Source organism: Pipistrellus kuhlii, unplaced genomic scaffold (genome assembly GCF_014108245.1).
Source record: "Pipistrellus kuhlii isolate mPipKuh1 unplaced genomic scaffold, mPipKuh1.p scaffold_m20_p_4, whole genome shotgun sequence".
In the NCBI taxonomy this organism is placed as follows: domain Eukaryota; kingdom Metazoa; phylum Chordata; class Mammalia; order Chiroptera; family Vespertilionidae; genus Pipistrellus; species Pipistrellus kuhlii.
The window spans coordinates 45,553,719-45,579,894 of record NW_023425540.1 but is presented as its reverse complement, the minus strand read 5'-3'; positions in this window follow the sequence as shown (position 1 = coordinate 45,579,894).

Here is a 26,176-nt window from a genome sequence, read left to right as displayed (position 1 = left end):
ACAGATGTTCAGAAGTACTGGTGAATAAAGTATTGTTCCTAACAAACCAATTTGTTTAACATTTATTGTTCAAAGTATTACATATATCTCCTTTTCCCTCCATTGACCTCTCCCTGGCCATTCCCACCCCCCAGCACCTGCCCTCGTCCCCCTACTGTCTGCGTCCATGGGTTATGCTTATATGCATGCATACTAGTTCTTCGGTTGATCTCTTACTCTCTCCACCCTCCTGCCTCCCTGCTTCCCTCGCCTTCCCTCTGAGGGATAGACAGTCTATTCAATGCCTCTCTGTCTCTGGATCTATTTCTGCTACTCAGTTTATGTTGTTCATTATATTGCACAAATGAGTGAGATCATGTGATATTTATCTTTCTCTGACTGGAGGAACTCTTACATTTGCAACAACATGAATGGAATGGACCTGGAGAGCATTATATATATATATATATATATATATATATATATATATATATAGAGAGAGAGAGAGAGAGAGAGAGAGAGAGAGAGAGAGAGAGAGAGAGAGAGAATGAATCATGTTCATAGCAGACATATTTTTAAAAGATTCGACAATATAGCACATGGATTTTTCTTCCTTTTTTAGTAAAATTTTATTTCAACAGTAGTCTTTAGGATCATTTTTTCATGTTTAGTCAGTTTTTTTAAGCTTTTCTTTAATAAAGTGTTTCAGACTTGGTTCATATTTACAAAGACTTAACTCAGAGAGACCAATTTACTCTCCAATGATTCATTTACTTTACATGCATTAAACTTGTTGGCAGCATTCCTTACATTTGGGGGGAAATTTTTTTGCATTTCTAGGATTTGTCATTTTATATCTTAAGAAGAGATCAGTTTAACATAATAGAAGTAATTTTCTGAGGTAGTTATTTATACTGTTATTCAATCATGGTATTGGGAGGTTAATTAACAACTATCATCTCACATTTTAATCTCTTTGGTATGTGTTAGACCATTTCACTTCTACTCTCTTAGCAAATTTTAATTATATAATTCAGTCATATCTATTAGTAGTCACCAAATTTGATAGTAGACCCATAGACTTTATTCATCCTAGAGCTGACAGCTTGTATTCTTTTACCATATTTTAATAAAGAAAAATTTTTCTATCTTGTATCCGTTTCTATCTAAAATCATCTTCACTCTATGTGACTTGGATCTCATAGAATTGGTGACTATTTCAAAATAATCAGTGAATAAAGTTGATCTTAAATATTTAACCTAGGTAAGATTCTAATCAATTATTGCTTTATAACCATACATTATGTGTTGGTTTACTTTAGAAGTTATAAAATATAATAGCTGTGCCAGAGTCATCCAAAGTTATTCTAATTATTAAAGTTTAGAATTATATAAGCATGTTTCATGCTAAATTAATGTTATTATAATAATGATTTTAGACTCCTGAGTTTTAATTTTATTTTAATAACTATAAATTTTATAAAGTATATTTTAGCTGTTCAGTTAACACTTTGGAAAATGATGTATGAACCAACCAAAAAGTGTTAATAGACCATTACTTTTCATTTATAAGTTGTTAGCTAAAATATTAAATTAAGATTTTTAGATGTAAAATTACTTAATAATGTAGGTATTAGGTAAAAATGGCAATTGAATAAATATCCCTCAAAAGGAAAATATTGATGGAAACAATTCAGTATACTAAATTGTGTATTATTCATATCGTTAGAGGTCAGAATCTACATGAGGAAAAGTTAATCATAGATTGTCGAAATATTCCCTAAAGTAATTTTAGTACTCCTTAATTTTAACATTTTCCCTGCTTATTTTGAGCAAAGTATTTTACAACAAAATTATTTTAAAGAGAAAGGAGAAAAATGTTTTAATATTCTAATCCAATTTATTCTAATCTGTGCACAAACACCTAAGACTTTTTTCATATCTTAAATTTTGTCCTGAAGAATTAGGTTTTATTAATAGTTTAGGCATAAAGTAGAATATATTAGACTTTGTATTTATGAGCCTTTTTTTTAATCCGCTAATTGCTTTGTTGGCACTAAAGTTAAAGAAGCTAATGCCAAATTCTCCGTGTTGAAGCAGCTTGTGCAGATTGCCATTTTTCCTATTTGAATTTAATTTTTATACTAAGAGATGTATGCTATTAAAAAGTCAGAATTGATTAATATTAGAAGCTTCTAATACAATTGTGTATTCAGGAGTGCCCCTCTCTCCTATCACCACCACCCCTAGGTGACACACAGCTGCCTGCGGAATACATTACCAGGCTTCTGTACACAGGCCTGGCATTCTGTCGTAATCATTCTTTTCATAGCACAATTTGTGGGTTTCTGTGAAACGCAGCTATTGGTCGCCTGTACTCAAATGAAGTGATACTGAATTTCTATTATGCATGTGCCTTGGAAACCTCACAGCTCTCCATAAAGATTTTATTCACACAGCAGATTTGTTGTGACTTAGATAGTTTCAGACAATTTTAGATTTGAATGGACATGGCAGGATCTGACAGTATAAAAGAAAAATCAGGAAAAGAAACATGTAGAACCAAATGATATATTAAGCAACCTACAGAACAAAGCAAAGAGAATGCCTGCGATTGTAGTAAACAAAACCAGAAAGCACGTCTTCGGAGGACCTCTCCCAGGAGCTAATCTTTTTACGTTGCATGTATGAGTTGGTGATAGAACTTGTCAACTCCTTTCAGCCTACAAATTAAGTTTTGACAAAGCCTTGTTCCTTATATAACCTTCATGTTTTTTAAAATAAATTGTTCATAATAAGACACATTCTAGTTTTCATATATTTTCACAATGGTCTAGGTCACAAATACAAAATAGAAATAAACACAATCACAAACAAACGTTTATTCCTCAACTAAAGTTAGCAGATTTATTTAAAGAGTAATTGTTGTGAATGTTTAAAATGTGGTATTCAAGTGATGGGGAATTCATTCATGGAAAAGGAGGGGAAAGATGAGTTTATATATTTAGGGCAAAAAAATGAATTTAATATGAAGTTTCCTTCAATGTTGAGAGTGCACAATGAATCAGGCATAACTTAGGGACGGAAGATACTAGAGTATATATAACACTGAACAATGCAGAAAATATCCATTACCTCATGGAGCTTATTTACTAATGGGAGAAAGATTTAATCATCTTTACTAATGGGGGAAAGATTTAATAATACATTAGACAAAGAGACAAATACTACATGGTATCACTAAAAAGAGAAAGAATTGAATTTATAGAAAAAAGACTATGTGGTGATTTCCAAAGCCCAGGAATGAAGGAAATAGGGAATTATTGGTAGAAGAGTATGAACTTCCAGTTATAAGTAATGTCAAACACATACAAATGGATACTAGGTTGGTGGTTGTCTGAGGTAAGGGATGGAGTTGGAGGAAATAGGATAAGGTGATCATAAATTCAGATTTGCAGTTACAAGATAAGTCTTGGGATATAATGCATAGCATTGTGAGTATAGTTAATGATAAGGTATATTTGAACATTGTGAAGAGAGTAGATCTTAAAAGTTCTAATCACAAGAAAAAAATTTTAACTGTATGAAGTGATAGATGTTAACTAAACCTACTGTGGGGATCACTTCACGATGGATACATATATCAAATCATTATTTTGTGCACCTTAAACTAGTACAATGTTATATGTCATTTATAGCTCAATAAAACTGGGGACATTTTTGAAAAATAAACTATTCAAAAAAAGATGAATAAGGTCTAAGGATCTATAGTGTAACATGTTGTATTGTATAATAGAAATTTGCTAAAAACTAGAACTTAGTGTTCTCACAAAAAAAAAGGGGAGACATATATACTGCTAGTTATAATGCTTCAAACAATAAAAAAAATTTAAAAAAATAGAAAAAAATCTCAACAAAAAAAAGCTAAATATTTGAGGTGATAGCTGAGTTAGTTTAGTAGATTCTGGGACTATTTTCATAATATGTATATATTACATATTATCATATTGTATATTTTAAATATGTTACAATTTTATTTATTACTGTTCTATAATAAAGCTGGAATAAATTAAATGTACAGATAAACACATATATAAAAATATTTCACATTTGGAAGAAAAGTTGGCTAGAGACCAAGGGAAAAAGAGAAGAGGAAGAGAAAGGAAAATACCTAGAAGCTATATTAGGAGAAACCAAAACATATTTGTTCCAATAGATATTAAGAACTGGATACCAAAGCAAAAATCAAGATAAAGAGTACATTTAATTGTGAACTTTTGCAAGTTTTAGTTCTGATCCCAAATCAGTCAAACAATGTCATTCTTTACTTTAACAAATAATGTTAATGCATTTGATTTTAATGAGTATCTATTATATTTGAATTATTTAATATAACCTCAACAACACTTCTTAGTTCTACAGAAATCTTCTAAGAACCAGACTCTTAGACTTCTCCTCTCTAGCCCAATTTCCCAAAGTTCCTATGATCTCCTGGCTTTCTCATGTGGCAAAGGAGAACAATACGATATTTTATTCCATACTTAGATGTTAGTGATTTAATTATCATATTAGAGAAGAAATTGAGAGAAAAGTAAAGTCAATACAAAGTAACATATGTCTATATATGGTATTTCAATCATCAAATAACCCCAGTAAACTTACTTCTAAGTAAAATTTCATATATAATCCTTCAAATAACATCATCATTTAGCCTCTATGTAAACTGGCTTTGAACATAAATTCGAGATGGGTTATTACCCAGAAATTTACAAATTATCACTACCCAGATGAAGAACCTCTAGAATGTCCATATTTGTAGGTAGATTCAAATATGAATAAAATGAATCTATGTATATAGTTGAAATTTTTTTTGAAGTTGACTGTATAGTCAAATAATTGTGACAATTTTAATAGTTTGCAATCTCTTTGAAGGTAAAGACAATTCCTATCCATAATGTTTTGCACTAACACATGATTTGGAATTGTTAAAGAAAAACTGCACTGGATAAATTAAAAAGGAAAGGGAAACTTTTTTTCAAAACTATTGCAATAGGGGAGAGAGGTTGAACTCAACTCTGCTGAAACAGAAAGTGGGAGAGATTTTAAGTATTAAAGTAAGCCAGAGGAAAAGTACTGGAAGATATTGGGGTGAGAATATTTGATTAGGCCACTGTGCTTGGTAACTGGCATTTATCAAAGTTAGGCTCCTACCCTTTCACCGAGACTGGAATATAGGGGTGCTATCTTTCTTAATGATTATATATCAAAGAGATGGCTACCAGGTCCTTGAGAAAGACATTCCTGGGTTGTAAAATTGGCAAGAAGCTGAAGAATTTATATATCAAAGGGGCAGAGAAAGAATTTACAATGGAAAGTTTACTAAAATAAATGTTCTCCAAAAAGGGAGGTCAGAAATCTACAGTCGGGAAGAAGACTTTTTAAAGTTTAGTGAGGCTGAGAGGGGATCTTAAGGACCATCTTGATCAGTCAGAATGTAGTACTTGCTCAGTAAATATTTGCTGAACAAAGAATATCTCAGAAATACAGTAGACTTTGAATTCTTTTAACCATAACATACCTGAATAAGTCATTAAAAATAAATGCCTCCCTTTTTAGATATTAATTCAAGAAAATCTAAACTTTCCCATAATTTTATTTCCATATATTATAATACTCAGCATATAGTATATACTGATGGCAATAAATAGGGTAAAAACATACAAAATTTTCAGATGCTCAAACTTTTTGGGTTTGTGCTAAATGCTTGCTTGTATTTAGGAATATCTTTTCCCTGGTCTTACTCTGTTAACTTTGAAGGGGCTGGAGGATAGGCATTTAAATATGAGATGTTTTAGGACTAGAATGAGTCCACTCATATTTGAAATAAATTATTTTCAATGAATGTTAATGGAGAGGAAAAAAATTACTTTATTAAAGTGATCTCTCTAGCCAAGAGTATTTTATTTGTCCTTCTCCACTGCAAATTATGCCCAATTAATTAAATCTGAAATTATTCAGTATATTTTTCCAGGGTTCAGATAGATTTAAAAAGGTAAGTACTTTTCATTACCTGCTCAAATTTTTAAAAATAGGTGTTTATTTTGAAGTGTTATGTCCCCTTACAATCTCGATTCATTGTTTCTTAGGATGAGAGCAACCTCAGTTCATTGTTTCTTGACCTGATACAGGCCAGGGGAAGCATCTCAAAAAGTCTTCACAGCAATTGACAATCCTGCCTGATTCCCTGGAGCAGGAATCCTGTGTGCCAGGATCTTCAAGCTCTACCCTCCCAGTGGTGCATCAGAGAGAAAGTATAATCTCAAAATCCTATTGATGTGCAATGATATTTCCTCAACTGAAAAAAATTAAGAGTAAAATGCATAAGATTTTTTTATTATTATTATTGAAAGGAACTCAGGTTCATGTGAATAGGTCTCATGTGGAGAATCTTTTGAAGCTAGTGACTTCAAAGCAGATCACACACTTCCACCGGGTTAATCACATAATGCAAGAGTGGGGAGATGGAATTACCACCATTCAGTCAAGCTAACCTTATCTTTTATGTTTTTTCCAGAGAGAGCAAGTGAATGCCCATCTTTTAGTTCCCAACAGTACACCAATTAACGTGGGTTTGCGAGACTGCTTTGCTTGCAAGCTCTTCATTGTAAATCACACCAGAAAGAAGTTCCAAACAACTACCAGTGGCATTCGATACACTCCTTTATTCAGGGAGCACCATTCTCCCTTAGCTGTAAATCCTGGGTTTTAAGTATTAAAACACAGCTATTCGACACGTAATAAATTACAAAAAAAATCAGCAAGATTATATAAAGTTAAGGTTAAAAAAAGCCAGACTTTCTGACTGCAAATGTTTGCATATTGATTAAAGTTCTTTAAAATCAGTAGAAATCATCTAGAGTCTCCAGTAAGAGTTAGAAGGAGTGGATATTATCTTCACCAAATACATATACCATGGTCATCAATGTCTGTAAAAAACATCACGGCCTTAGCCCACTTGGCTCAGTGGATAGAACGTCGGCCTGTGGACCAAAGGGTCCTGGGTTTGATTCCAGGCCAGGGCATGTACCTCAGTTTCATGTTCCTTCCCCACTGGGGCCCTGGTTCAGGCTCAGGCAGGAGGCAATCCATCGATGTATTTCTCTCCCATTGATATTTCTCTCTGTCTTTCCCTGTCTCTTCTACTCTCCCCACCGCCAAAACAGAAAGTCAATGGAAAAATTTCCTCAGATGTGGGATTTAAAAAATCACAGACAGTAACTAGAAATCAATAAGCAGAAAATCAATTAAGCCTCTGAAAAATAAGCCATATCTTCCAGGTTTATAGTTTTATGAAATAATAACAGGATTTAATCTGAACAACCTCAGAAATGTATTTAGATAGGTGCCAGGGGTGGGCTGTATGTGTACACCATCTTTCTGATTTAAAATAATGACTATGTGATACCTTTCATCCCTCAGATGATCTTTCTGAAAGATGAAACTGAATTTAATTATAGCTCATAAAGATTGCCAGAGAATGACCAAGGAAAGGAAAGAAAGACAAGCATACCTCAGATATTTTACTGCAGGAACTACAATGGAAATGGAATTGTAATGAAAATAGTAGTTGTGTCACAATACAATCTATACCTATAAAGAGGTAACATGCTAATTTGTCCGTGATGGTATCCGCATAATGACCAATTTGCATATTGGTGCGTGGGCAGCTGGAGCCAAGTTCTCTTCCCCTGCCACTCCCGCCAGGGGCCCCACAACAACAGCACACCTGGGACCACCCATCAGTGTCCCCAAGGCACCAGGAGCCTGCAGCCTGCCGCCACCGCCTGGCCTCTCCTCCCTACAATTCCAGACCCGGGTGGAGACAGGCCTCAGCGACCCTCCAGAGTTAGACCCTTCCCCCCGCTTGTCTCTGCAGAGGAAAGGTGCTGAACCTCTCTGAAGGTGCAGCTAAACCCGCCCTCCTAGCTGGCCTGGCTCAGCCCCGGCCCGGCCCCTACCCGGCTCCAGGAGATTGGAGCCCTGTCCTGAGCAGGTACAGCTGCAAAACAGCCACGTACAATTTAAAGAATGTCGCCAAGCTGCAAGATTTGACAGCTACTTCCCCTTCAGTCTGTCAAGCCCCCTAGTTCCCCCCTAACTCCCTACCCCCCACTAGCGCCTCCAGGGCCGACCACTGCTACAGGAGTGCTGGCCAGAGCCCACCCCTCCAAGGACTGTGGAACCCTCTCCATAGCTACAGTCCCAGGGAACAATCATGCCCTCCTCCCCTAATCAGCACCTGCTACCTGTGAGGGTAGCCGTGGGCTTAAAAATAACAAGCCCTTCCCGTTTAGACATCACTTACTTGATGAAACATTTGTAGGTTTATTAGCTCAGAACCTCCTCATGACAACCCAGTGAGGTAGGAAGAGAAGAGATTACAATCCCCATGGTATATGCCTACGAATTCAGAAATGAAGCTCAGAGAGGAACAGTGTCAAGCCCACTAGTTCCCAAGGTGCAGCGCATGCCCCACAGGGGATGCAATTTGATTTTAAGTGGGGGCAATTCAAGCATGAGTTAATAGTGAATTTTTTTTTGCATTTCTTATGGTTCCAGGGGGCCTCATCTACAGTGTATCCTACATAATAAAAGGCTAATATGCAAATGACCAAATGGTGAAATGACCTGTCACTATGATGCATGCTGACCACCAGGGGGCAGACACTTAACACAGGAGCTGCCCCTTAGTGGTCAGTGTGCTTTGACAAGGGGAGGGCCGCTCAGCCAGAAGCCGGGCTCATGTGGCAGTGCTGGGAGCCTCTCTGCCTCCATGGCAATGCTAAGGATGTCCCACTGATAGCACAGGCCCACTAAGCCTTCAGGCAGACATCCCTCCAGGGCTCCCGGATTGCGAGAGGGAACAGGCTAACCTGAGGGACACCTCCAAGTGTACAAATTTCATGCACCAGGCCTCTAGTATACAATAAAAACATATATGATATTATCATGTTATATAATTAAATTATAAATGTTTATAGTTTGTTATATATAATGCTACTACATATAGTGTGTAGAAATAAATGATAAATTAAAGTGGAAATAGAGTAAAGGTCCTATGTGTAGTACTTGTACGTTTTATAAGTTAAGGTAAAGTCTAAGTTATAGTAACAGAGACCCCAAAAATTCAGTGGCTTAAATAAGATAAAAGTTTACTTATTTCTTACACAATAGTCCAGATGTCAGTAGTCCCTGCTGACTGGCTGGCTGGCTGGCTGGCTCTTCTCCACAGGTCATTCAGATGCCAGCTTCCTTCCACCTTGTTGCTCCACTGAGCCCAGGTGTTGTTCTTATCTGAATACTTGAAGCAAACTCCCTACCATATCTGTGTTCTAGCCTGTGAAAAGGGAAAAGAGACAATTTAGCATATTCCACCTTGTCTTTTAAGGGAATGACCTCAAAACTGCATACACTACTTCTGCTTATACCCTAATAACCCAAACTCAATCCCATGGCTATCCTACTGCATTTGTTTCCTAGGCTGTCATAAAGTACCACAGACTGGGTGGCTTAAACCACAGAAATTTATTTTCTTCATTATTCTAGAGGCTAGAAGACCAAGATCAAGGTGTCAGCAGTGTTGGTTTTTTTATGAGGCATCTCTCATGTCTTAGAGATAGTCACCTTCCTACAGTGTCTTTACAGGTTCTTTCCTCTATTCATGCTTGTGTCCTAGTTCCTTCTTTTGATAAGGACACCAGTCGTGTTTGATTAGCACCCATGCTAATTACTTCATTTAACTTTACCACTTTAAAAACTCAGTTGCCAAATACAGTGACATTCTGAGGTACTAGGGGTTAGAACTTCGATGTATGAATGTTGAGACTACACAACTCAGCCCATTATATCCAGCTTCAAAGGAGACTGAGAAATGTGATTAGCAGTTGTTGGATGGCCACACATTTAACTAGGTAAAACTTCAGTCCTGTTACAAAAAGGAAAGGAGGATAGATATTAAGAAGTAGTTAGCAGCATCTGCCAGATTATTCTAGAATGAATAAATATAAGGCCAAGTATAGATTAGGCAAAAAATTCAGCAAGAAAAAGAATGGGAAGAATATGTAATTGATAATGAAACTCAAAAGCACTTGGGCTCCAAGAGAAAAATCCTGTTTCAATGCAAAAGCCTGCGTAAAATTAACTAAATTTTAGGAATAGGGAGGCCATTTCTACTGTGGAGAGTATAACTTAAGATGCATATAATATCTGAGATAGATTTTTTTAAGCATTAGGAGAAACAGACAACTCAGGGTTTATAGCTAGTCTCCTTCGATCTCCACAAAAAGTGGATATAATTGAGCCATCCAGAAAGAGAATTTTATCAATGCTATCATTCTACTTTTATATGTTTAAATGTTTGATCACACATGCATAAGATTGCTTATTAATCTATAAATGAATAAAAATGGCTTTACAAAATAAAATTAAAGACCCATCGTTTATGTAAACTTGCCATATGAACAAGCCATAGGGATGTGTTGTTTCCAAAAATTATTGGTGTACACAAGAAGACAGAAATGGTAAACAAGACACTTGAATTATTAAGCAGAATAGTTTCTGGTTACATTTTGGCAATTTGACTTTTGTTTCTTAATAAATACTCAAATGTGTTCAATGATTTTTTTAAAATTCCTCCACAAGACTATCTGAAATATAATGCAGAAACCTACTCATAACCTTCAATTCTGATTCTCAATCCCCAAGACAATTCTATCCTGTGAAACCATAAATGTGTGAGCACAGTTACAAATTGCTAATTTATGAAATATATTTGAGTGGATATTAGCTGGTTTCTTTCTATTGTTACTCATGTTTGGGTACATGCCAGGAGCACCCATTGCCTTTTACCTCACACATACGGGAAGGAAATGGGAGCAGAAGGCACTTTTACTAAGAAATATTGTGATTAAAAAATAGTTATACAGCAAAAAACAGTTGCAAACACATAGTATCATTCATTGCTAATGAGTTAAAAGGATACCACAGTGCATATATAAATCACTATACAGTCGCTTGCAGTTTATTTAAATTCATTGTGCCTCATTATAACTGAGCTATGCACCTTTAGGTCTGAGTTGATTAGGAATGCGATAGCTCAGAATAGCTTTTAATTCAGAGAAACATGGCCTGACCTTTACCATAATCCTGTGTGAAACACACTATAGTTTAGACATTAATAATGATGCTACCTCTTTTTCATACTGGTGAGATGCTACTTAAAATTTGGTATTATTAGTTAACAGGCTCAGGCCAATACATCAAAACCAAATTACCCTTCTGTGTATAACTACAGTACTTAATTCTGAGTTCTTCATCTCTCATAACTATTACTTCCTCTTTAAAAATGCTAAAACCAAAATGTAATAGTGTCATGCCATAGCAATAAGTCACAGATACAAACTAAAGGCACTCCTCTTTGCTCCCCATGGACTGCCACTGTACGCTGTTAAGGATTTGTGCTTCATGATATATGTTTTAACAGTGAAGGCACTGCTTGTGTTTGACCTTTGTCTCTCAATTTAAGAATGCCATTTCTTTAAATCACCTTCTGGGAAGTCAACTAGCACAAACAATAGAACTTTCTCACCATTCTCATTCTGAAGCCACAGAAAACACAAATCACAGGTTTACATACCTATTTTCTCTTGTTTAAATTATTTGTAGTGTTTATCACTATAGACACAGTCAATAATAAAGTGATGTGGTTATCAACTCTAATTGACTTGCTAGTTCACTGAAGCTCATCATGGAGAACATGCCTCTGTGCCACCCATTTTCACCTCTTTCCACTCCCAGGAGGTAACTGATGTTGGCTCTCCTAGATGCTTACTCTGGTCTTTTTAACTTGTCTTCCTAAATAACATGATTATATTGCTAAATCGAAATGTTTCAGTTTTAGATACTACATTTTAACTTCCTATAATAGAAAAAAAATAAAATAAAATGTAGCCCTTTTAAGAACATCATCCCTTTACAATCCAAGATTTCCCTTCATTATCAGTCCTGGGGACTTCCTCGGTCACTCATGCGTTCAATGCCCTTTCACAGAACCCCTTTCTTTGGGTTAGAAATTCCTTTGTCTCTGAAAACCAGAAACTGAACACAAGGGATCAAACAAAATGAGTCTACTTATTTTATCATAGGCAAAGGAATGGTCATGGGACAGAAAGGAAACTATGCTGTTGAAAAACATAAAAAAAAACACACAAAAAAAAAAAAAAAAAAAAAAAAAAAAAAAAAAAAAAAAACAGGCCCCTCAGATGTTGTTTTGTGATGCTTGCTTTTAATGTCCCAAGACACACGTTTATGATAAAAGAAAGCAGCCAGGGTCTCATCCACTGGTACACAAAGAAGACAGTGAGGAAGAGCAATCCCGTTCCTTTCCACAACACTTCCGGGAAGTTGTACACACAACCTCCACTTAAATTCCATACGCAGACCTGGCCACACCTACCTGCAAGGGGATGGGAGATTTAAGTCTTTATTTTAGCAGATGTGTTACCAAGGAGGGGAAATACTGTGGGATACTCAGTCATACTATGTTGTCTTTCTAGATTATTTTAGTGCAGCATATTAAGGGAGCTTTCTAGTCAAAATGGGTTTGGCTCAGTGGATAGAGCGTCGGCCTGTGGACTGAAGGGTCCCGGCCCATCAAGGGCACATACCTTGGTTGTGGGCACATCCCCAATGGGGGGTGCAGGAGGCAGCTGGTCGATGTTTCCCTCTCGTCAATGTTTCTAACTCTCTATCCCTCTCAATTCCTTATTGTGTAAAATCAATAAAATATATATTTAAAAAAATAAAATAAAAAAATAAAAATAAAGGCGCTCTCTAAAAATAAACTAACGACCCTTCCCCCTTCCCCTCCCCAAAGACTTGCCTCTCTTCAAATGTCTTTATTTTTATACTCAAATTTGAGTGAAAGATTGGCTGGGATGAAAACCAGATCATAAATATTTCTTAATGAATTTTGAAAGTGTTTCCTTATCTTTGAGCTTCCAGAGTTGATACTGAAAAGCGCACGTTTGTTCTGATTGGTCAGACTTTGTTAGCGATCCTTTTGTACCCTACTCCGGAAGCATTTAGGATGGCCTCTTGACTCAGGCATTATAAAATGTCAGGATAGCAGGTGGAATTTGTTCCATTCATTCATTGTACTCAGCACTAGGGAGGAACTTTCAATCTGGATATTAAAGTCCACACATTCTGGAAAATGGTTTTTGCCTGATTTCTCTGACAATTTTCTTTATTACTTTCTTCTCTTTTCTCCCCTTCTGAACATTGGGCACTGGCATCAGTCAACATGAGTTATATCAGTGGTTTAATACAGCAGAGTTTTATTTTTTATTTTATTTATTTTTCTTTTTTATTGACTGTATTGGAGTGACATTACTTAATAAAATTATATAGGTTTCAAGTGTGCAGTTCTATAATACATCATCCGCATGGTGTATTGTGTGTTAAGCACCCCCAGCCAAGGCCTCAGCACAGGTTCATGTTTCACTGGCACTATAGGGCCAAGGTGACCAGCTGAGGGCTGAGTTCCACACCGTGCTGACACACAGGCTAGGGTGACAGCACATCTACCCTCCAAGGATCTCAGGACTGTGGGGGAGGAAGGGCAGCATAATAAGTCACACACCGACTGTTCAAAACATTCCCCCAGAAGTAAATGGAATAATTTCTACTCACATTTTATCAGTCACAGGAAGCAACGTTGCCCATGCCTAACTGCAAAAGGGTAAGAAGATGCAATCCTACAAGGTCCTGACAGCAGAACCAGAATGTTGAATAACAGCCCTAAGGATATACATAAAGGGTCTCCTAGAAGGATACCCTACTTTGCTTTTCTCTCTCTTTTTTTTAATTTTGTTAAGACTCAGCTTATATGAGGTAAACTTTACACAATTTGAATTATAGATAGATAGATAGGTAGATAGATAGATGAATTCTAACTTATGTATATGACCATGTATCATAATCCAAATCAAGATATAAAATATTCCCAATATCCCAAGACTCGCTCCTGCCTACTCTGTTTACATTCCTAAATGTAATCAGTAATCTGACCTCTATCAAAATTTGACAATTTTGCCTGTTTTTGAACAGCCTATAAATAGAATCATGTATATGTATTCTCTCAGGTGTAAATTTTTTCACTCAATTGTATATTGTGTGTTTCATAAATAATATTGCATAAAATGAAGTGGTTTCCTTTATTCGCTGTTGCATTTGATAATATGAATAGAGTACCATGTATCCCATCAACTTATGTTGAACATTTAGGTTATTTCTAGTCTTGGGCTATTATGAATGAAGCTTCTATAAACTTTACTGTATATAACTTTTAGTAGAAACATTAAAAAATTGAACAGCAGTCATTGCTTATAATAAATTTTAATTTTTCAATGGTTTAATGTTTAGTGGTTTTCATGTCCTACTTAAGAAATTTTTAACTAGTCAAATTATAATCTCTTAAATTTTTCCCACAAACTATTATATTTTCTTGCTCACATTTAGGTCCATGATTCCCTTAAAATTAGATTTGGTGTATGGTGTATAGTAGAGGGGTCAAGATTTTTTTCTACTTACAAACCCAACTAAGAGTCATTATTTATTAAGGCCATTTTTTATGATTGGATGTGTAGTGATATACTTTTGTGTAAATCAGATGACAATGTATCTTCCAATTTTCTAACTCTTTGGCCTTTATTTTATTTTCAGGGTAATTTCTTCAACTTTATATTCTAACACATATATTTATATTTTTAAGTTCTGTTGTCACATTTTAATTTTCAAGAGCTCTTTGTTGTTCATGATTATTCTTTTTATATTGTATACTGTTTTAAATCAAAGATACATTACATTTCTTATCTATGGGTCTCATATTTGTGAGTATTGATTATATATATATTTTTAAAGAGTTTTTAAAAAAATATTTTTTATTTATTTTTTACAGAGAGGACAGGAGAGGGATAGAGAGTTAGAAACATCATTGAGAGAGAAACATTGATCAGTTGCCTCTGCACACTTCCTACTGGGGATATACCCACAACCAAGTTACATGCCCTTGACTTGATCTTTCAGTCTGCACGCCAATGCTCTATCCACTGAGCCAAACCAGTTAGGACTGATATATATATATTTTAACTTCTGAATTGGCTCAGCCTCCTCTGAGTTCTTATTTTGGTCTCTGTCTTTCATGTAAGAGATTTTTCTCAAATATCTGGTGGTCATTGGCTATCCCATTCTGTATCCATAAAGCTGATTATTAGAATCTCACTCTAGGTAAGAAGGGCTTAGAGGCAGGGCTTCAATGTGTAGAATTGCTGAATAGGAACCTTAATAGTTTAATACCTATTAATCATTATCTTGCCTTAATAGCTTTTCTCTTGCTTCTGACAGTTTCTGCAGATAAATCTTCGAGTCTCCACCAGAGGAAACATAAACCTATGACTTGAGTAGAGCACCACCATGCTCATCAGTACTCACTCTCCCTAAACTGAGAGTCCTGGCTTATCCTCCCAGAGGAATAAACATCCTGAACTCAGCTGGAGTTGAGGAAGGAATATCCTATTAGTTGTTTGCAGTGGAAGATAGAACACATTGCCTCACTGCTTGGGATGGATACCAAGTTTCAGCATTCTTTGTTTCTGCCCCACCATCACTGTCTCATGTTCCAATGTGCCATTGCTGCCAAACCCAACATCCAGTGGGACAAATCAGACTTCTTGATTGACCTTCACTATAAAAGGTGAACTGAAATTTCAGATTTTTCCAGTTTAGTTAGTGATTTGCCTTTTATCTATGTTAATTATATTTTTAAATACCATGCTGCTTCTCTATTATCTGCTATTTTCAGTCCCCCTCAACCTTATCCATTCACTTTTGCGTTGCAGATTTATAACTTTTTGTATTCTTGCCATCAGTTTAATGATTTTTGGATAGAACACCATGTTTTCTACATCCATTGTCTGTTTTGAATTCACTGTTGCCTCTCTCTTTAGCACAAAACAAATTGCATTCTGGAAGCAAAACAAAACACCAAATAAAGTGTTTTTCTTAAACTGAAATTGAAAAATAATTAATCTCCCTGACTAAAGGACAACAAACTTTAGGTTATCTATTTATTTACTAGTATTACACATTTAAAGGCACCAATATAGGTTCTGAGAATGCCAACTCCCAAATAATCACATTGACTAAGTTTAAAGTGTATGACTTTATTTTTAAATATTTATAAAATAGTACAAAAATTATACTGAAAAATATCATAATTTTTCTCAATTTGCAATGAAATGTTTCTTTTCTAAATTTCCTTCAATTTGGATAGTCCCCCAGCCCTAAAATTTCTTTTTTTTAATAGATTATATACTATTTATTGTCATTATAATTAAACAAACCAGTTTAGTTGGTCAGCCAATTTTCTCCTTTCATCACTACTTCATGGTTTATCTCTCTGACTGGATTGTTTATCTTCCTTTTGGTAAGATGTATGAGTTCCTTATAAATTTTGGAGATTGGGCCCTTGTCAGATATAAAATTGGCAAATTTGTTCTCCAAAAGAAATACATTTCATTTTTATTCTAAAATTACATATTTTAAGATGAAATTAAGGCTTAAATTAATTGATGTGTTTATCAAAGTTTTATGCTCATTATTTCTTTTTTAATCTCATTCTTTTATTCTAGTACAAATTTTGTTGCCCTAAATGTCACCCTTTGATATTCATAATGCCTATCAAAGTGCTTGATGCATAACAAATATAACAGTGTTAGGATCCTCTCTCATCTGATGAACTATTTCCTGTGCAATTGTTCTAGCTAGAGGAATAGTTTGCCAGATTTCTCCAATCAAGACCCTTACCCCTCCTTTGTTTGGACCAAGAGTGGAGACCTGATCCCAAAGCTGAGCAGATTAGTTTCTCTCCATCCAGAATTTCAACTCTGAAACACCACAGGTCTAGGAGTCAGTTGCTAGTGGACCTGAATCCAGAAAGTCATGTTTCTCGGAAAATGAAATGCTGTCATTTTTGTGTACTGAAAAGCTAGTTTAGACAGATTCACACAGAAAATTGGGGGGGAGGGGGGGGAGGATGGAGTAGACACAAAGAGAAACCAGAGATAAGAGACTATGTTTTTCTCATAGAGAGGGAGAGATCAAATAACTATTTTAGTTCCTAATTCTAGTATCTCTTTAAATCTAACTGCATTACCTCTCTGTGGATTCCATGATATGCCCTGGTTGTTCTTTTCCTTAGACTTCATAATTTAAGCTGTTCTAGTATACAAATGCTCCATAAGTGTGTGTATATTTTAAATATATTTACTGGATAAATATGTAAGGAGTGAATGAAGAAAGGAGGGAAGGAGGGAAAAAAGAGGGAAAGCAATAAAGATTTTTTCAAATGAGGTCAATAAGCTAACACTTTAAAAATCAAAAAGAAAAATCTATTTGAAAAATATATACGAGTAATATAACATCTTAGGCATAATTTTGAACTAAAACTTCCAGGATGTTAAATAGATCTGTTGTATTCTTCAGAATGAGTTAGTCCATGTTTGAGGCACAGGAGAGTTAAAGGATATGTTTGAATTTCATGGCAGTAAGACTCACAAGCTCAAAATATAACTATGGCATGTACATAAATTTCTCTTATTTTTTGAAGCAGTGATGCTTACTTGTTAGATTAAGTAATTCTATAATTTAAATATGTTCTGTGAATGAAATCTCAGAAAAGAGAATATGGAGTACACAATAAGTTAACATTATGGATAATAATATTTTTTCAAGAAGTATAATCAGAGATTGATTAAAAAGATTGTATTTTGCTTATCTCTTAAGTTATTTTTACAGACAAAGATATATGAAAACCAAAATTCACATACAAGAGAGCTTAAATACTGCTATGCTAGAGGGCACTTCCCTTTGATTGGATTTCAAGATTTCTGAATTAGGGTCAGATTGTGGAGAATCTTAGAAGCTAAATTCAGGTGTTTATGTATATATATATATGAAAGCCTAAGTGACTGTCTGACAGTACGACCATCCGACCAGTAGCTATGATGTGCAATGACCACCAGGGGCAGAAACTTTAACTGGTTGCTAAGATGCACACTGACCAACAGGGATAGACACTCAACACAGGAGCTGCCAAGCTGCGGGAACTTGGCAGCTGCGGTTCTCAGGTGACACACCCGGAACCAGAGAGGAGGAAGCCCAATTCTGGGGTGCATAACCCAAAGCCATCCTCTTACAATCTGGGACCCTTCAGGGAATGTCAGAGAGCTGGTTTCAGCCTGATCTCCAGCGGGCAGGCCGAGGGACCCCACTGGTACATGAATCTGTGCACCAGGCCTCTAGTTATGGAATAAAAAAACTAAAAATCTAGGAGGCAGGCAAAAATGACACATAATACACAGATTGAAGTGAGACAACAGTCAAAAAAGGATACAAAGAGAATAAATAAAAGTTCCAAAGTTATCGTATTTGTAATATTTTGGATATACAGTGAGGCCTCTTTGGGAAGTATGCCTCTCCCTAGCATAAACTTCCAATCAGTAACAGCTAGGCACAGGGCATTTCCTAACTAACTCTACGTCTACAGTGGAAGAGCTTCAGTGTTCCCACTGTGTACTCTGATCACCTTGCATTTTCCTGCTGTGTCAATTTACTGCAAGATATTAGTAAGACTTATCTAATCACCTGCCTAAAAAAAGCACCTAATACCACAAGAAATTTCTTCCTTAGATAAATATAGCTGGATTGGTTCTCAGTATAATTTTCAGTTCTTATTTCCATGACTATCTTCTGAAATAAAGCAAATGTCTTTTCTTCAAATAAATAATAACAAATATGTCATCTATTTCAGGCTAGGCATTTATTCATTCATTGAACAAACACTAACTCAAAAGAATATATGCACCCCTGTGTTCATTTCAGCATCATTTACAATAGCCAAGACTTGGAAACAGCCCAACTGTCCATTGGTCGTTGAGTGGATAAAAAAAGCTGTGGTACATTTACACAATGGAGTACTACTCAAAAGTAAAAAAGAAATACTATTGCTTTTGGTTAGGTGCAATTGAAAGTATAATTGTATTATCCAGAAAATTCAAAATGACCCAAAGGCCATAATAGTCGACTTTTAGTTGTAAAAGGAAAGACAATGAAGAGAGAGAGAAATTTTAACCTGAATGAAGCTAACTGAATATGAAAGTGCATATTTATATGTATATATTTTGTAACCTAAAATGGCACAATTCCAGTAAAATGACTTTTGGACTTTAATTCTCTATCAGGATGGAAAATACTGAATTGGATATTATTCAGGAAGGAACATTGTAGGAGAAGAAGAAAAAGAAAATCTCTCACTGTGTGGATATGAGACTACTAAAAAATCTACCCCTTAACTTTGCTCCATAAACTTCTTCAAATCCAGATCCCATTTGTGACTAAAGTGGATATCCACCCACTGAGGGGAGAGAGTGGGTATAATTCCACACCCTCATGTGAGCGAAGAAGATAACTTTAACTGCCATAGCCACAAAGAAGGTGCTGGTGTGTTCTGTCATGAACCAGCCCGATAATGAGTTCAGAGGTGATAGGCCCTGGTGATTTTAGGATGACTGACATACACTCAGGAGATAATACAAATCATGTTCATCAAAGGACACTGGGATATGTCTTCTCTTTTGCTCTTTTTCTTTCCTCCCTTCTTAGTCCTCTGCCCTTCCTACTTGGGTGCCTCCACATCTCCTCTGGGCCCCTGACACAGGTTTTTAGAGATTCTGTTACTTTCTGTCTTCCTTTACTTACAGTTTAATGAGGCACTGGCCTTCAAAGTCAACCTTCAGAAGAAAGGTGCAAAGGAATCTGCTCATCCTCCTGATGACACATTTATGGGACAAATCAACCTTTTTATGGCTATGCTGAGCCACTTCTAATAACCTAACTCCATGTGCTATTTTACTAACAGGGAACCCTATTTTCTTTCCCTTCCTAAAGACTGCCAGCTTGTTTATTAGCATAACTCTGTAGCTTTACTCTGCTCATAGTGTTTTTGTTCATTTCTTCAGCTTTTTCAAAAATCAATTTCTATTATCCCTGTAATCAAGCAGGAAAGCTGAGAGGGAAAGAAGCAGAATCTTCAACAAATATTACAAATATTACAGTTGCATAACATTCTAACAACCATTATTTCTGCTTCTACATGAAACATGTAATTCTTAATGACATTCCTTAGTGCAATGTAAAGGAAATATTTTCCAAATAAAAACAAAGAGGTACAATAAGTTAACTAGTTGTACCTTTAATTGATAGTTAACTGGTAAATACTTTCAACAATCCAAGTCCAATCCTAATCAAAACAACCTCCCCTTAGCAAAAAACTTCTCAAAGATAATCAAATAAGAATGATATATTTTTTCTCTGTGACAGAGCCACATGGCCATTTAATGTCCTCATTTGATGGACTGCTCTGTCCCAAACTACACCTACCTATTTAAGATAAAAGTTAGGTGCATGGAAGGGAAGTCTACTAGCCTGAATGCTTTAAATTGACTAATCATTGAATGTTGTCAATGGATTTTCATTTCATTTTTATTAAAAGAATTTTCCACGCATATTATTCCCACTCTCCTGCCCTCAGAAAATGTATCCAGTGGGGCATGTGCTGATTTTTATTGTTGTGTAAAAAATTCCCACAAACATAGCAGCATTAAACAACACCCATTTATTATCTCACACATATCGTAGCTCAGCATTCTGGATTTTGTAGCTCAGCTTAGCCAGGTCCTCTATTCAGGGTTTAACAAAGCAGCAATCAAGATGTCAGCCAGAGCCACAGTCTCATCTGAGATCCTCTTCCAACCTCATGTAGCCATTGGAGAATTTGTTTGCTGCTGAGGAACTCATGGTGACTTACTTCTTCAAAGCCAGGAGTGGAGAGCATTTCTAGCTTCTAGATCTTTCTTAAAGGGCTCCTCTAATTATTTCAGGCTCTCCCAGAATTATCTACCTTCTGATTGATTCAAAGTCAACTGATTTGAGAAATCATAATCACAACTGAAAAAATTTCTTTATTTTGCTGTGTAATTTGAGTCAATAATGAGAGAGACATCATCATATTTACAGGTTCCATCTACCCACATGGAGAAGAATTATACAGGGCATGCCCTTCAGAGGGTAGGAATCTTAAGGTATTGTCCTAGAATTCCACCTATCATTTGGAGAAATGTTAAAAATACTTTAATAATTTGGCAGCAGAATTTTTAGCAATCTTTTAATATTTAATTATGCCATATTTCTTTATTCTAGAACTTATAAGAATGAATATTAATTTTATACCTATTTGTTCCATTCTTTAATTTCAACAAAAATCTCTCTTTTTTCCCCTCTCCTCCATTATTCCTTCCCTCTCACTCAAATCCTTGGTATCACTTATTTACTCTTGCTGTGATCTTGAGCTGCTGAGATTTCCTGAGAGGGCAAACATTGGTGCTTTCACAATCTGGCACCATGCCTCTGCCCTCATTAGTGAATGCAGTTGTGCATATTAAAGAAATAAATCATTCTAGCGACTACACCATGTCAGAAGTAGCTTCACTTAAATGAAATTAGAATATTAACTTGGGATTCCTAAAAAAAAAAAAAAAAAAAAAAGCCTCATTCTACATAAATTTGTTTTCCACACCAGTCTTCAAGCATAGTTTTTGTTTTGTTTTGTTTTGTTTTGTGTTGCTTTCTTCTTCTTTAAAGAGATATCCTTTCAGAACTGAATAAAATAAAATTGGGACAACTGGCATTCGTCGGTGTGCTGCCCAAGTCTTCTCCATTCCAAATGACTTTACGTACCACCTTCACATTAGGACTTCCAAATCACAGTGAAGATCTCCTCTGACCAAAAGTATCCAATATCACACCTAACCTACTCCTAACATCGATGACATCAACATCTACAAAGTGACTTCTTGAGGAGTGACCTTGTTGTCTTGATTTTCTTTATTGCCACAGATTACAGCACAGCACAGCACAGAGTAAAGTGCTTGATATATATTCACAAAATAGAATTGAAGGGTTCTACTCTTTAACCTGGCATTCAAGCCTTTCCCATGCATACTCTCCCACATATTTTCCAAATATTTTCGACTCCTGTTCCTCAGTTCCTCCATGCCTCAGTCAAGCAGAGTGTTCCCTTACTTGCTTTTCATTCCTCCAGTGTGGCACTTCTAATTGGACTAATACCCTTAAAGGGCCATCTCAATGCAATGCTACTTGATGTGTGGACTCTTTGGTGATCAAACTCACTCTTCATCCCACCAGTTGGAAGTAATATCCCCATCTTTCAACAGTCATATTACTTTTTCTGTACCTCAATTATGAGTGTCTTTTATGTTACATTTTAAAATTGCTACTGGATTTTAAGATTCTTAGGAGAGAGATTTGTATCTTCCACAAAGTTTGACACATACAGTAGACACAAGTAAATAAGTACTTCTTTAGAGAACCAAAACATCCTTATAAGCATTACAAAAAAATATCTTAATGCTCAAAAATTATTCCATAAAGTATCTGTCTTGACACTTTCTGTAACTTTAGATAATTACTAAGAAAAAGACATTATAAACTATCATTTTTCTCTTCTTATTATCAAAACCCTTTTTGGAGTGATTAATATTTGGTAATCAATGATCTTTTGAGTTTTATCAATGTAATTATTCTAGTGTTTTAATTAATAGCATAAATATAAATTATTAGAGAAAGCTATTTTAAGAACTGAAGTATTTTTAAATATAATGTCATTTTTTATTTGGATCTGATAGTCTATATCCATTCTTATGATGAATCATCCAACTAAAGTCTAAAATGAAAATAAACCTATTTTAGTACCTTTGTTATTGACAACACTATTTTCCAAAGTAATCCAAAATTACCTGAGTTTTATATGTTACAATTTCTGTTTAAAACTGAAGTATTTATTTTAAAGGGAAACATTTTACAAAATTTTATTAAGTTGTAATTTACATGGTGATGAGGAGGAGAGATGAAATAGAAAACTATGGAAGCTTCTATTCAGATTCCTGATGTTTTTCTGTTTTGACCTCCCGTTAGCAAATATTTCAATTTTGTTTACATTTTTCACTAAGGCACACTTAAACATTTAGCTTATCTAAGGTGCAATGACCTGAATAATAGAAGCAGAGAAAACTGCTAATTTCGAGATTTTAAATGGATAAACCTTGTAAATGGATTATGGAAATTTAAACATAACAAGTCAGCTTCAATAATGTAGCTAATGCACTTTCACAATTTAACTGTGAACTTTTCAAATATTGGGTCATGTTTCTACTCAAAGTCAAGTATGAACAAGTCAAGGGTACATAAGAAAAAATTAAAGGTCTTCATAACTTTTAGGGACTTCTGATATTTCTACTTATGATATTTTTGGCACACAAATCTAGTAATCAAGTTTTCCCTAACTTACTTCATTTAAATTTTTATTAGAATCAAACTTCCTATTATAGTGTAAATCTATTAGGGGCAGAGATGTGTGCTGTGATATTCATTCATTTCGCTTTCCATTCTTATGAGTTACACAGAGAATAGTCGATAAATGTCCAGTGAATCAAACTGGGTAGTGCCTCGGAACCAAACTACTATTTTTCACCATAATTACTACAGAGAACATATGGAGCATGAACCCTGCCCTAAAAATTCTCATCGTCTCTCTCATCATTACCTGAAAAAACATTTCATCATAGTTTGAATCCTGTATGTTAGAGGTTGGCTGAGGCCTGAAATAAAGAGTGAAAATATGACAAATGGCCATTTATTGGTCATTAACTATCATGATTAGAGCAGCCTGCCTCTCAGAGTGAGGGTCAGCATTAAGAAATGAAACCATCCTTTAGAATATCCTCTTGATAGGAATGAAGCTGTTCATTATCTGATCATTAGGGTCCATGCCAAATAAAACACATCCCTCACACGACTCAAGTCCTAATTGTTCATTTAGTCATTGGCTTAAATGGGAAGCAATGAAAAAAGCAAGTGACTAAGTAACTATACAATTTTAAATCCCTATGTATCTGCAAGATACTATTTAATGCTAACAAAAATACCTCAAGACAAATAACTATTAAGGGAAACTCAAAGATCATATATGGTGCCCAGCCACATATGGAAACTACAGTTATTGGTTCAGCCTAAAATTGTAATAATGAATTAATTCTTGCCTCTCTCTTGAAATAACAAATATCAAAGAACTAACCTCAAAGGCTTGAAAAACAATCATTTCTCAAAATTATACATACATAAACTAAAGAATTATTATGGTTAGGAATGATGAGTAGGAAAAGCAGAAAAATAAAGCAAATAACAAATATCAAAGAACTAACCTCAAAGGCTTGAAAAACAATCATTAATGAATCTAGATATAAAATAGAAAAGGAGATAAACAAAACCAACAGTCACAAATATCTTGGTGTTAGCAGCAAGATATAGCAAGATTCTTTATTATGCATTTGAGAATTCTGAGTTCTCATTAAATATTTACAAATCATTTTGTGACCCTGGGAAACATCAGCTATGCCACATAAGTCTCAATTTACTCTTTAATAAAAAGTAATTGCTACCTGCCTTAACTTATTGGGTTATTGGGAAGAATTAAGAAGCTGATTTAGAAATTCAAAACTATTTTTGGAAACATAAAAGCCAGAAGGAACTAGGGCTGACCTCACTCCTCTTCTTGGCTGAGATCTTTGGACTATTGTCAGAAGAGATAAAAATGTCTGTTAGGAAGAATAATATTAAAAAAGAATTTTGATGCGTTCTTTGGTTCCTTGTCTTTATTTGCTTGGGTTCTGTACTTGGAGAAATAAACTAATTTGATATCAAGAATGAATTTAATTTCAAGAGTATACTTTTAAAACTTCCTCTTCCTCCTTGAGAGATATCTTTTGATCTAAAGAACTAAAAGATCTGGGGGTATCCAAGAAAGAAAAAAAGACTTAGCATTTTTTAAGAGTTTCACCTTAAGATGATGAAAGAGAACCTTAGTCTCTAAGTTATGTTCTGGTTCAGTCCATAAAAGTAGGAATGAAGTCATAGCTTCAGAGCTAAACCACATCCAGAATTTTTTTAAGTACATATTTGGTTCTTAGATCTCTGTGAAATCCGATGGTAGAAAAAGAGGAATATGACAATAATGGAATCTTGTTGCTGCTCTCTAGTCTTAAGACATGTCGCTTATCCCAGAAACCCAGACATGTGACAATCCTAGGGCAGTGAAAGTGTTGGACAAAAGACAAAGAGCAGGGTGTTGAAACCACAAGATCACAAAAAACCAGAGAAGGAAAGCTGTTTTGTAAAGGGAGAAGAAAAACCAAAGAGGTGGTTATATAGAAAGATGTTCTGGAATTAGTTGTCATAAAAAGATACTGTTGGGCAGTTTAGAGGCCACATATGAATCATAAATTGACAGAAGGCAAAAATAAGAATTCCACCTATTGAAGGGAGAGGAAAGACAACAGCTTAAAGTCTGTAGCAACTGAGAGAATAGATGGTGCTTGGTGGCTTATAAAAAGGTAGTAGATGAAAAAGATGAAGGGGAATCTATAATAATAAAAGCATAATATGTAAATTGACCGAACGACCATCCAGACGATCCTCCAGACAACCATGCTATGACACCCACTGGTGCCAGGCAGCCAAGGTGGGTGCAATGCGATTGGTCGGGGGCCCCACCGTTGCCCCACAATTGCCCCTGAGAGGGAGGCCTAGACCACCAGCCAGCGATCACCCCACAAAGGGAGGCCCAGGCCAGCCAAGCATTCGCACCCCATGCCTGTGGCCCACAGAGGGAAGCAACTGGTGGTGCGGAGGAGGGTCAGCGCCACACAGATGGCAAGCAGTGGCAGTGGTGGGGTGGGGCCAGCTGCTAGCAGCTGGAGGAAGGAAAGCTCCGATTGGCCCTGAACACCAGCCAGGCCTAAGAGCCTTGCCTGAGTGGTTCCAGGCTGTGAGAGGGCTCAGGCTGGGCTGAGGGACACCCCTCCACCCCCATACATGAATTTTGTGTACCTCTAGTATAGTGAATAATCTAGTAACTGCATGGTGACAGATAATTATTAGACTG